The sequence below is a fragment of the Neolamprologus brichardi genome, chromosome 3 (genome assembly GCF_056152115.1).
Source record: "Neolamprologus brichardi isolate AB-2024 chromosome 3, ASM5615211v1, whole genome shotgun sequence".
In the NCBI taxonomy this organism is placed as follows: Eukaryota; Metazoa; Chordata; class Actinopteri; order Cichliformes; family Cichlidae; genus Neolamprologus; species Neolamprologus brichardi.
Genome location: NC_142106.1, coordinates 49,465,268 through 49,477,597, shown reverse-complemented (window position 1 = coordinate 49,477,597; position 12,330 = coordinate 49,465,268).

Sequence of the window (12,330 nt, the reverse complement as noted above, 5' to 3'; positions counted from 1 at the left end):
CCAGGAAGAAGTTGACCACTCCACTGGCCAAAAAGCATTGTGGAACTGAATGTAATTTCTTATTAGACTTCCTGTATAAGCAGCCACCTTCAGTTTCTTCTCCTTCTTCATAGATAAGAGAGAAATAAAACTGATTCTCTTTTACTGACCCACCAACCTAAAAAGAAGAGAAACCGAAAAGCAAGCTATAAATATTGTCATGAACAGAGATGGGCAGTAACATGTTTACTTTTTTTCAAGCAATGAGTAAAGTAAGGGATTACTATTGCAAAAAAAGTAATTAACACGTTATTGCGTTACTAAACTGTGATTTTGTTTGTGAGAGTGTCTCATGACAATGACGTAAGAGCGTGCATGTCCGTGGAAGCAACAGACGTGTGCAGATTAACAATGAACAATATGGAGTGCGGGAGAGAGTACGACCATGCAGCGTTTAAAGTGTGGAAGTACTGACATTACTTTGAGTTTGATTCTGTAAAAAGTGACAAAACCATTAGCGTCCGCTGTTACTCTGCGTGGGAAGAAAAGTTCTTTCTACAGAGAAAAATGTAACTTCAAATCTGAGCAAACACTGAGCACGCTGCCACAGGAATGTGACATTCACAGAGAAATCCCCGGACCACCCCACTGACATGACTGCTGTGACAACGGGCAAACCCTCAAACTCCTGCAAACAGGTTAAAATAGATTTAAGAGCGACAGGACTCAGTGCTGCTGAGTCTTTGATTTTATTTATTTTCTGCTGTGTTTTACTTGTATATTAAAGAGATTAGAGATGAAAGATTAAAATATGATGGATTGTGCAGAAAAAAGAGAATTGGGCTGAAAGGTCTATTGCTTTATATTCAGGTTGTGTATCACGCTTTTAAAAACTAAGTAAGTAACTAATTACTTTTGAAAATAGTAATCAGTAAAGTAATGGGATTACTTTCTTGGAGTAGTAATTAGTAGTAACTAATTACTATTTTCAAGTAACTTGGCCAACACTGGCCATGAACGCCGAACAGATAATTGTGACTTCTGTCGGATTATGATATTACTTTATGCCATGTTAGACCCCTAAGTAAAGATTGTGAATTATTATGTAGTTTTAGTTTGCATTATTCTCCTGAATTAGAAGAAGGTGATAACTATTACATTTGGTAAATTGATTTGCATTACATTAGACTGCTGATTTATTGTGAATGGATGATATTGTTTTATGATGCATTATACTGCTGAGTTATAAGAAAATATTGTTCACAGAAAGTCATCGCCTTATTTGTCTGATTAGAAGAGAACAGAGCATACTGCCCCATTTCATCAGGAGCAGATAAACAGGGAGCCAAGGTCGTAGCTTAGGCGCTGTGTGAGAAAGAATGTGAATGTTTAGGCTTTTATGATTAGGTGGGGGCCACTAGAGGCTATAAGAGTTTGATCAAGGCTCCACCATTTTGAGATCTGATGCTGTCTACTGTATGGTGTCCATCTCCCACGCGTGTGTTCATTAAATCATCGTTTGACTTGACCCGGCCGGACCAGTGTGGTTATTTTTGGTTTTCCTCTTGTATCCATCCCCAATATTTGAACCCGTGACAGTTTTGGAGGCTCGTCCTGTGGTATTGGGATGGAAGTTTTGGAGGTTTGGACGGTCCGAGGTGGTTGAACGGGCAGGCACGAGCCAGTGGTCTGACGTGAGTGGGCAAGCCGGCACATTTAAAGGTGAGGCACAACCTGTTGAATGTAAATCCAAACTGTGCCAAATTGGACTGTATAAATTAAAAGTCTACTCACTGAAATTACTGGTGAAGGCCTGTTTTGATTTTGATGAAAAATCTCATGAGTTTTGAAACTTGAAATAAGCTTATAAGTTACAATACTGAGTTAGAGGCTCAAGATAAAGGAAAATAATACTGAGTTAGAGGCTCAAGATAAAGGAAAATAATACTGAGTTAGAGGCTCAAGGTAAAGTAAAATAATACTGAGTTAGAGGCTCAGGTAGTTTGATAGGGAATTGGTCAGTTTGTGAGTTAGAGGCTCCATTGGTCTAAAGGATTGCATCTGTGTTGGCCATGTTGAGAGTTAGAGGCTCCATTGTCCATAACGTTGCATCTGCGTCAGTCATACCCTTGTTTTAGAGGGTTGACGGCGGTTTAAAAGTATTATAAATTTTGTGAGAACGGTGGTTAGAGGCCACTAAGAGGCGCATAGCCCGGAGGTTACGCTCCCTCCTGGCCGCGGACGCGCGACCTTGACCTGTCGGCGAACAGGGTTAGTTCAGTTGGCTTGACTGTGGGGTACAGGGCATCCTGGAACAAGCTAGGAGTTAGAGGCTCCTTATCTGCGCTTTTTTGGACACTTTAAATTGAGTTAGGGACTTTAGAGATGAGGCCAGATACAGTTAGAGGCTGATACTGGTTAATTGATTACAAAAAAGTTGGACTTTCTTCGGTTGGACCCGTTATCTTAAATTTGTCAAAATTGTGTAGGCGCTAAAACTTTCAGGCCTGAGAGTGATTGTAAATATAAGACGTCTTTGTAATATAATAGAAAGTTGAGTGTGAAACGAGGCTGTGTGTGACGACAGTGCACTGCAGCGCTGCGAGCTATTTTTAGATAGTATGTGAACATGCAAATGAGGTGGCTGCTGTGAAGCCCACAGAGGACTTCCTGTTTAGCGTGTTATTGAGTTTTATAAGTATGATTTGCAAACAATGATACATGCCTGTAATTAAAACGCTGATTTTGCTGATTATAATATTACAAATAAAGTTTTGAATGACTACGGTGAATGTTTGATGTTTGGCTGAGTTTTGATATGGGAGAGACGGCTTCGCAGCTGCTGGGGGTAAGTGACCGGAAACTTGCATGCCCATAAAAGGCAACTGCCTGACTGTGTGAACTATGCACCAAGAGAGAGAGTAAAATTTAGGTAGATGAACCAAATGGATGTTGTAAGAAAAATAGTAAATGAATGTTTTAGTCTCTTAATACAGGTGGATTTCTCTCAACCAGGAGACCTGAGTACAGCAGCAAAAGGATAGATTAACAAAATTGGGATGACACACAGGCCAAGCTCTGGCTCAAAATTTTACAGGTTGACCTATCACTTTGTCCCCACCCGAAAAAGAAGCTTAAAGGACATCTTCTCCTCCAGTTATCGGTTACCATCACTGGAAATTTTCAGGCAAGTTTTTCACTGAATTGTTTTTGGCACCATGTGTCCCTGAATCTCACAAGCAAGCTCTAATTCCTGGCTGAAGACATGGAATGTTATTTAAGGTGGGAAATCAAAATTTGGGAAACAAAATTAAAAACATACACAATTAGAGAAATGCCTTGTTTGAGAAAAAAGTTAAAATAACCCACCCACAAACGCACACACACGCAATGAAGAAACAGCTTACACTCATGAACACGTGAAGATTTTCCAGCAAGGTTAAAGCAGCGAAACTTAACATACACCTGATGTTAAATGATAAAGTCTATCCACTACTAACAATTAAACTCTCTGGGTTGCAGGACAACAACTTGACTTCAAAATGACAGACACTGGTAAATCACAAACCAGTGATGAAATAATAAATTTAGTGGTTAAAAGAGTCGAATTGTGACATGTTTTCCTCTGATTGATTAATACAAGTGATTATTGAATGAAATAAAATTCCTTTTTTGAATTATTAAACATGATCTTAAGAATTTTAACGTGTACCTGTGTTGTCCTGTCAACTTGGTGGGTTATGAGTTGATTATATAGTGAGAAAAAACAAAAAAAAGGGGGGGAGAAGGCTGACACAGGGCCTGGCCCCTCTCTGAACAACACAGCCAAAACAACATCATTTTCCTGTTCGTCTGTTTTTGTTTTGTTTTTGTTTTTTCTCTTTATGCTTAATTACAGGCTGCTTTGTCGGCCCGGAAAGCCGAGGCTGACCTGGACTCCTGCTCTCCCCTCTACCATCTTGGCTCTCCCTTCTACCATCTTTGATGTGACCCTGACCAAATGCTACAGCAGCTGGACTCACAACAACAGCCTGAGAATGTCAACAGTGCTGCAGGAAAGAGATCTCATGCAGCGGAGACGGAGAACGTTAAATCCAAGGCCCGTTTCACTACACGGGGGAGATTTCCAGACAGCTTCAGCTGACAGAGCTGTGACGAGACGCCTATTAAGCCCGGATGAAAAGTGAGGCCGAGCAAAAAATGCTGACCTTAACAACACTGCATTAAACCTGTGCAGGACAGTGACGGACCAACACGGAGGATCGGGCAGCAAAAAGGGCGTGCCAGAGATACGAGGAGTGACTGAGGTCAGGAGGCACCTCAGATTGGACAAAAGCAGCAGAAGAACATAAGCTGAAGGCACAGGTGTCGGGGCTCAGCCAGGAGCTGACCTCTGAGAAGAGCCGAACAGCAGGGCTGCAGAAGGCCGTGGAGCTAACCAAGGAAAACATCAATAAACTTCAATCTGACGTGTACGGAAAAGACTCTGAGGTTTCTGCCCTCAGTGAGAGCTCAAGACATCAGAGCAGAAACTGAGCATGCCTCAGGAGGAGCTGGCTGCTAATCAAACCCATCAGTCAGGCTTGGAGTCCCAGATACAGGACTTAAAATCAGGCCGGAGCTTGCTGGAGCAGGAGGTTGCCAAACCTGACGAGAAGCTCCAACACAGGAGCAAACCCTGAAGGACCTACAGAAGCAAAAAGGGTCAAGTTAAGGAGGAGCTGGACAAGGAGAAGATGCAGGACACTGGAGAAAAGGACTGCCTCAATTGGGGCCAGAACCAGTATGGAGAGAACTTTGGGCAGCAGCACCAATGGACCCAAACGGACTGAAAAGGAGGAGAGCAGGACCCCAGGGCACGCTTCAGGCCATGGTTTACCCAGAACACCAGAACAGGAAAGTGATGAACACAAACACACACACAAACACACACATCTACATACACTGACTCAGACGCAAGAGAAACACACATATGAACACATATGCACTCGTTGATTGACTGAGAAATGACACACACACACGCACACAAATCGAAATGCTGATTCAATTCACTGAGAAGTGATCCACACACACACACACATACACACATACATATACATGTTTGTGCAATGAAGAGTGATACACACACGCTGCTGCAATGAAGAATGCTTTACTAACAAATGCTATGCTGATACGCAAAATGCTGCACACAAACCTCCAAATACAGAATTTGTTACAACAACAAGAAGCCATTGATTGTTAATTGGTTTAATGCATTCCATGTCACCCAGAGGGCATTTGTGTAGATTTAGGGGACAGGGCCTAGAGCAGTTTGGTTATGAAAACAATGTCTGTGAGTGATGTCTGTTTATGGCTCAAGGCCTCAATTGAATTGTTTACTGTGCTTCGCACAGCCTGATAAGGAGCAGTGGTACAGAGTGAAAATGATGAATTAACAGTGTGAGCCTTATTTCGGAGCGCCACATTTTTGTGATTGAGATTTAATTGAAGGAGGAACACACTGAAAAAAAAAAAAAAAAAGAAGAAAAGGGGGCCAGCCCTCGGATTTACGTAAGCATCCTACATGTATTTAACACAATTGCCTCAGGCTTTAAAGATCTGTACAAAATTCAACAGGAAATCATAGCTTCCCTGTATTTCCTACATTGTTGGCATGCTGGTGAGTGCTGTTGCTCCACAGTAAGAAGGTCCTGGGTGCAAGTCCACAGTCTGGCTAGTTTGCAGTGGTTTCTCTCTGGGTATTCTGGTTTCCTGCCACAGTGAAAAGTCATGAAGCTATTAGAGTTAGGTTAATTGATGATTCTAAATTATCCGTGAATGTAAGTGTAAATGGTTGTTTGTTTCTAGGTGATAGACTGGTGACCTGTTCGGGGTGCACCCTGCCTCGTAACCTATCACTTTAGAGTTATTTCCCAGCCCTCGTGCAATTAGGATAAAGATAGGAGGATGGTAGTTGTTGTAGACCCATTCAATTTTTATGGTAATCAGAATTTAGACTTTGTTGAACCGTAGGCAATATGAAGACAACATGTAGTAGTTAAGGGACCAAGTAGAATTTGGATAAAAGTTATTGAATAGTGTTGAAATAAAATGACAGAATTGTGAAGAATTAAAATATTCCAGGAGCTCAACTTACTCCATCTGAACATGTCTTAATCGTGTAATATGAACTCAAAATGCACAGGTTTACTGAATATGAAAAGGTTGTGTTGATTTAACTCAGTTGTTTAAGTTTCTACCAAAGCAAAACATTTGTGTGCAACTAGTGTCCACTATTGACTGAAATAAGTCCAACATGTTTTTGTCAGTGCAAAAAGAAGTTACGGTACCTGTATGCTTACACAATATTGTCCCGGGACGGAGAAAAACTTTCTGGTGAAGTTTTGGTTGATTTTGGGTTTTGCTTAAAACTAGGTTGATTTTATCAGTGAGGTTTGGATTGTTTTCTTTCTCTAAGAGAGAGAAAGATGGTTTTATGCTTGGACATGTTTCCAACGGGCCCCAGTATTTGTTATTATATGAGTATTTTATTGGTTACGTTTGTTTTTGCTTTTGTTACAGTGCACTGAAATAAGAACATCTGAGAGGAGTGATCCACCGGTGGTGATATTTTGGTATTTTGTGAGTTCCTGATTTAACAAATCAGCTCTTTAATCCAGGCCTGAGAGATTGAACTTTAAAGCGCTATAAAACATGATTACTAGAAACAGTCGCAAAGTATTTTTCTCCATAATTATAATGGGCTCTGGAGAAATTCACTTATATGGGACATTGATCACATGAGAAGTCCTGAGCCTAAAAGGATTGCAGCGAGTCAATCCAGTCCAAAAAAAAAAACAAGGAACTGTTTTCCTTTAAAATGATGACGTCATCTTGCTGGTGATGGAGGCTTGATTAGGTTGCGCGTGAGACTCCATTATCAGCAATATCTGGTATGAATGTGTGTGAATGTATGCATGTGACTGGACTGTGATGGACTGACGACTAAATGTTTAAACTGACTTGACACTGAGACAAAAACGATACCGACTTTAGGATTAGTACATGTCTACAAACAATTCACCCAGCTTGTAAAAGAAGGGTGGATGTTTTGTCTCGCTTTGTTTTGTTTTTGCAGGAGTAGGAGGACAGAGACTAGGGGGGGAGGCTGTAGCTTCACATGAGTGTGAACTGCAGACTTAACCCTTTGGTTGCTAATTTTGAGCTACTGATGTTTCCATCAAGAAAATTGTGTTTTATTAGCTGTGTTTCGATTAATGCAGCACATTATATTGTTGGGAATGTTAAATGCTAAAGTGAAGAGAAGCTTTGATTTCACTCATGACTGAACATGTTATTATTAATCATAGCGGGCCACTGTAAAAAGTCAATCAATTTTGATAGAAAAAGCAAGAAAAACTCTATTGATAGACTTGTCACATTCAAAATAGAGATATGTAATGACAAACCTTGGTCCACGTCATTTAGGTTCTCCATTGAAATAGTCAATAATTTAGAAAAGTAAGATAGAACCGACAGGGGCATGTGGTGCTGCACAATAACAAGAGCAAAATAAAGAAAAATTATTGTGTTTAGCTTTGATAAATTAAAATTAAAATGTACCATTACACTCAGAGGATCAATATGAAATTGAATATATGCTAATTTTGTATGAAGTACATGACTGATAACTGTTCTGTCCTGAGCTTTTGTTTTTACAGCGCCCACTTGACCACACCAACAGTTTCTCGCCACGAAAAGGGGGTACTTGCAAAGAATAGGGAGGAATATCATCAGAAGTGGGAAAGGTAAGCCCCGATGGGGGTGATAATGTAACACACCCAAAGAAAGATTTTAGGTCTGACCAACCGTCTCAGTCGTGGGCAAAACGATGACAGTCAATAAAATTCTAAAAGATAATTTAGTGACAAAAAATATCAAGAGATAAAAGATAAAACAGTCCAGTGTCCCATTCATGAATCAAATAAAAACACACAGTCCCAAGGCCAGAGCCAGCTATGCCACACGGCCAGTTGCACTCCACATGTTGCCTTTAACAGGGGTAGAAGTTGTCCTTGGAGACACACTACCCTGCAAGCATATAGCCAGTGATCACTCCAACCTGTGCAACTATGCTGGCTTTAGGCTGTGGCATATAATAGGCCCTGGCCTGCACAGAGAGACAAAATGACACATTAAGTATAAAATTCATAGCGCAAAACCCATAGATCCCAAACATATCAGATTATCACATTACATACATGCACAGAAAGACAAAATGACACAGCAGTGTTTGTAGTGTGGGCTATAAGTAGACCAGTGTATCAGTGCAATCAAGTACACCTGCCTCTAATTAGTCCAACCCCATTCCAGCCATTGGCTAACCAAAAATGTGACACACACACAAAAAACCACTCCCAACCCAGTGCAACTTCACACAATAATATGGAGCTGAATTAACACAGGCACACTAGTCTACCATGTTACAATAACACCATTAATTTCACGTATGGTCAAATTCTTAAAACTTGACCCCAAACATGAAAAATTCTTCAAACATTTAGAGACAGAGTGGAGTTCTAGATAAACATAATGCAACAAATCACATAAGGATGGAGCGTTGGAATGAATAAGATGGTGAAAAAACACGCAGGAAAAATGTTGATCATGTTGATTATGTTTATTCCAGTGTGCAGGGATTGGCTAATCTGACCAGGAAATGTTATAAATGGATTGTCGGAACAATCAGCGTTAAAATCACCTTTGACAGTCCAGACTAAGATGGCGTTGGACATCTTCGGGGCGGAAAAGGGTTGGTGTGACCAAGGTGTGGTTTGGCTTGTTGTATGTATATTTCATAATGATACAGCTCTGGATGGACCAGTTACCAGGGCATGGAAGGAGGACAGACTTATTAAATGAGGAGAAGGAATTTTCTGGGATTGGAGATCCTGTGGGTGAGTGGTTGACTAAAAGCATGCATAAAATAAAAGCTATTTTTTGTTATTGATTGGTAATAGATTGATAATTGGCCACATTCACAGTTGTATTGACTTGTAGTGGACGTAGTCTACTTCATGTTTAAGCACTCTAATTAACAGATTGAAAATAGTGACATTAAAGGAAGAATATGCAGCACCACCCTGTCAGATGCCAGTGCCGGTGGGGCTCAGTGATGAATCAGGTGAGCTTCATGGCTGAATCAAAACATAGAGGCCCCTGCTGTGGTCAGTAAGGGATAAAAAGGGTGTGTTTTACTGTTATTTTAGCATCAGCATTATTGTTACATCAGAATCATATAACAAGCATTGCATTGAACATTTATTGAAGCTATTGACATATTAACATTTGTATTACAGTGATTGTTATAACCCCATGTTAATCTTCTATCTACAGGTGTCAAAAGTAGTCAACAAGTTCATGTTGAAGTGAAGTTCATAATAATACAGGTTTTGTTTGTAGACAATTGTGAAGACGCAGGCTCTGGGCGGAGCCAGGAGTTGAACAGATCTAACATGACAATTAAATTGATTTCATTCCCTAACACAGAATAACAAGACTGGAGCAACGACACTGGATAGGAGAAAGTCTGATACTTTCTAAGATATGAGGTCGCTAACCTGTTCTTTTAATTTTCTAGCTTAATTGAATGGACACATGTTAGAATTAGAAATGGCTAATTTGTTTTTTATGTCTTTTATTAGAATGAGTGGTTTTAATCATTTTTATATATATCTTGCAAATGTGCTTATAATGAGTTGGCACTCGGTCTTTTGAAGGTCATAAGCTTCGTTCGGCGATAGTCCGGACTGATAAAGTGTAAGAAATGCCTTGAGTGCAGCGGGCTAAATGCAAACACGCTTACACACACATACACTAAATTAGGATAAGTCCTTGGGACATTCTGAATATTCTAAACAAATTCTGAACCACCAAAAGATCAGTAGACAGCAACATTAGATTGTTAGAGCTAGGAAGAGAGGTGTTTTGGTTTTCTGTCTCTTACAGAGAAAGGAACAGACACCAGACGAGGTCACAGATATACGAGGATCCTTCGCAGCAGAGACAGACACGGTGACTGCGGAAACATCAACTGGGTTCAAGTGTCATGGCATTTTGGGCTAAAGTTAGTCACCTCAAAAGGATGGATCCCATAAACACAGCAATAACCATGAAGGGGTTGACGGAAATCCAGGAACACCACACCAACGACGTTCGAGAGGCTGTTGGTCATAAGGAGAACACCTTTCTGTTCCTTTTCCTGGGGAACACAGCTGTGATCCCAGAATACACAGATCATTGTTTGAAATCGGGGCAGAATAATCCCCTGATCTGTGCAACGACTGAAGGGTTGTCTAACCCCTGAGGTTGAAGGAAACAAGAGCAGAGGATCACCCGACTGGAAGACACTGGTGCCTACAGCAATAAAATAAAGGTTAAAAGCTCCTCGGACAGAGGTTCTAGTCCGAGTACGTTTGGAGGGTATAAGGTAGCACCGAAATAAAGCTGTGGGAGAACTGGGGAGTGATGGGAGTATCATCTGTGCCTACTATTGTTGTTGTAATAAAAGTTTTTCTTGCATCTGAACTGCGTAAACACAGAGGTCATCTCACATATGGTTCACCCAACAGGGGGACAAAAGGCCTGAGGAGTAAGGAGAAATGAACCCGGCAACACTGGATTGCAGGGTGTAAGTGAGCTCTTTATGTCTAAAGAGCTAAACAGGGGGAATTGTCGGATTATGATATTATTTTATGCCATGTTAGACCCCTAATTAAAGATTGTGAATTATTATGTAGTTTTAGTTTGCATTATGCTCCTGAATTAGAAGAAGGTGATAATTATTACATTTGGTAAACTGATTTGCATTACAGTAGACTGCTGATTTATTGTGAATGAATGATATTGTTTTATGATGCATTATACTGCTGAGTTATAAGAAATATTGTTCACAGAAAGTCATCGTCTCATTTGTCTGATTAGAAGAGAACAGAGCATACTGCCCCATTTCATCAGGAGCAGATAAACAGGGAGCCAAGGTCGTAGCTTAGGCGCTGTGTGAGAAAGAATGTTTAGGCTCTGATGATTAGGAGGGGGCCACTAGAGGCTATAAGAGTTTGATCAAGGCTCCACCATTTTGAGATCTGATGCTGTCTGTGTATGGTGTCCATCTCCCACGCGTGTGTTCATTAAATCATCGTTTGACTTGACCCGGCCGGACCAGTGTTGTTATTTTGGTTTTCCTCTTGTATCCATTCCCAATATTTGAATCCGTAACAGGAGTGAAGGGTTGTCTTAGCTAGCCACACCATTGCTTGCTCTGCCTTTCTATCATTGTCTCTTTCCTTGCACAAAGCTTTCAAGTAGTGTGAAGTTGTGTTAACAGAGAGCGCCCAAAATGGTACAATGCATGTTGATGGCAATAATTCAGTCACAAAACTATGCTTTTACATTTTTACGTGACTTTACAGAAATCCTGTTGTATTGCGGATGCTGTTTTCAACTAATTTGTTGAAAAGTTGAAAAGAAAGGTGAAACGAAAATAGAAATCAAGTTGTGTTGTGCTGTGTTGTTATTTTTTATTCCAGTTTCTAATAGTTTTATTCAAATCTGTTTAGTCTACTTTGAATAATTGAAACCATTGCAATGATTTCTATTTATTAAAAAAAAAACACTGCAAATTAGTATTAGTGTTGTTTTATGCAGTAGCAGCACTACTGGATAAAACAGAAGACGGCGATGATATACACACATCACCAGCCTTCCAGCTAGTGACATCTAGTGGTTTCTTTGGGGTATTGCAATTAACAAACCCTGCTCCGACCCTGCTCTGATGAAATGCTGTCTGGTTTTTACAGTTTTTTCTGATTGCTTACAGTTTTTTCTGATTGCTTACAGTTTTTTCTGATTGCTTAAGCACATTTTTTGTAACTATTGGCTATTTTTGCAAAATTCTACACACAAATAAGGAAACCTGTCACCCAATTATCAAAACATTGTAGTTCTCTTGCAAAAGCGAACACAGCTAGATTAACTCTTCACACCTTCGTAAAAATGGTGTTTTCGTATCAAACAGTACACACAAGCCATCATCTACTAAGCACACAATGCGCCAACTGCACACTCATGGTATGAATACAAAACACATCTGGCTTTTGCTTTCTCTGTGCACAAGCTAGGCCATGTCAGTTTGAGCTCATACTTTTGTCATAGGTCTGTAAACATGGAGGGATCCAAACTTCAAGTACTGGTGTTTATTTACACACATCAAAACAAACACAAGTGTTTATTTCCAAGTATAGGATTATTTGCAATCGCCATGTTGACTATATGGGTTTCTTGGTCTGCAGTGAACATGCGTCCTCTGCCCCC